The following is a 2,170-nucleotide window of genomic DNA, read 5'->3' as shown; positions in this document are numbered from 1 at the left end:
AGGTTAATTAGACTCATCATATGACATGCGCCGAAATATTGATATGTAAAATAGATCAGGTTTCAACTTCTCAACATGGAAAAGCTTGACGAAATTACGGAAGGCGACGCTCAAAGTTAATTATAGTCTATTCACATGACATGCTCCGAAATATCTTTATGTGACATTGACCAGGTCGTAACTTGCTACAGATATTCCAAAATTGTATGGGTCAAGTAGAATGTTATAACCTTGTATTATAAACCACGCATGTGCCGAACTTCCGAATAGAAAGGTGTTAGAACCAAGGATCCCAACAAATTTTATGACATTTAGCTCTATATTACCTCCCCTCAGTTCAGTTCAGTTTCAAGAGTTCAGTGCTTCGCTTCAGATTTTCCGTTCAGCCCACAAACCCAGTTCAGTTACAACCTCAGTCCGGTCGTGATCTTCGGTGGCTACAAGTAATCTTCGAGTATTCTGTGCGATTAATTGAAATCGGTCCCTATACTTCAGTTCCCAAATCTCAATACAGTATACACAAGAGCTCCGATATAAGAGTGACTGATTTAGTCAATCCTAGAACCAGCGCCGGCTCAAAATTTTTCGGGGCCTGGGGCTAAACCTCGAAGGGGGCCTCTTCATGGCAGAGAAAATCCCAATTTTTCTGTAACGTACGTAATTTTATGGGGTCAGGGGCCCCCTGGGGCCTGGGGCACTAGCCCCACCGTGCCCCTTGGTAAATCTGGCGCTGCCTAGAACGGCTAGTCCCACGCAGTTTCTCGGGGGAGCAGGGCGAGGGTGGTTGCGGACACGGTTCAGACGGTCCTGACTCTTTACGTTTCGAGGATCTGATTTAGTAGCAAGGTCAGTGCGAGGCCACCCTCGAAAGTGCTCTTATATTGGAGCTCTTGTATATTACATCTACAATCTTCAAATCTAAACTGAGTACTTCACTTCCCATTTAACCAAACCCAAACTTCAGGGTGCACATATTTTCAATTAATTTATGTAATTCTAATTAATAATTAGGCTTGAATAATCTACGTAATTGACTTATTTCCTTATGCTGTAGTCAAGATCCTTCTGATGTTAAGATAAAACGACGACGGTCAGAATAAAAGAAGTCTCTTTTTTTTAATCTCTTTTTTGGTGCATCGGCCGAGAAACCAAAATAAATCAAATCAAAATTGAATAAATATTTGAAAACTTGAGTAAACATTTTTTCTTAAACAATTTAGATTTTTGAAGAAATATGGCACATGTGGTTGGTAAGTTGAATGAATATCATTTAGTAATATCTCGTTGTCCATTGTATTCACACGTGCACTCGTCTAACTCATAACAGAAACCTGAGCGCGAGTGCACCTTAGTCTCTAAAGATTAAAAAACAATCTCAATTTCTAAATCACTAAGAACAATAGTTGAAAATGACGAACCATTTCCCTTTTTATTTTTGACATTTGTGTGCTGTGATGTTGAAAGATTTGATTGATTACTGCATTTATGTATTGAACTTGGTTTTTTTTTTAATTTATGTGTTGTTGTGTGAGCAAACATTTCCAACATTGTTTATCTTTCCTTAAGCCTTTCGACATATTGAACTGAGTATTTGCAATCCAGAACCTTTTATTTAAACCCAGTGAAAATATTCTCTTAAATATAAATTATAATGAAACATGTTGGACTAACTCAGTGATTTAGAGAAAGCCCAAAGTAAAGAGACCTATATTGCAGAAAGCAAAAACTAAAGATAATACTGAACTCGCTAAAATTGTGAAACAAAACCAAACAAATCTTCTTAAATTGAAGAGAAACATCATCCCGTCACAAAATATTTCCTTAGATGAAACTTTAACTTCTGATATTAACTCCATTGGCAACAAATTTGATAGTTTCACGCGCTCTAACATCGAAGATTCAAATTTGTTTAGCCGTACAATAAATTAGATGAAACTCTACTCAACTTAAAAGAAACCATTTTACCAATTGCAAGGGGAATTAGGAAACCTACATATATGTGAGAAAATCAAAATGTGCCCTCCTACATGGAAAAAAATTCTTGAGGCGAACGAGTGAATCGAGAATATACGAGGGTGGATTGATAAGTTTCCGACCTGACCAAGAAAAACAACGTTTTTAAGAATTTTTTTTTTTTATTTCTCAACATAATCTCCTCCAAGGCTGATAC

Source organism: Belonocnema kinseyi, chromosome 1 (genome assembly GCF_010883055.1).
Source record: "Belonocnema kinseyi isolate 2016_QV_RU_SX_M_011 chromosome 1, B_treatae_v1, whole genome shotgun sequence".
Taxonomy (NCBI): Eukaryota; Metazoa; Arthropoda; class Insecta; order Hymenoptera; family Cynipidae; genus Belonocnema; species Belonocnema kinseyi.
The sequence above is the reverse complement of the archived record's forward strand: the minus strand, read 5'-3'. Positions refer to the sequence as shown.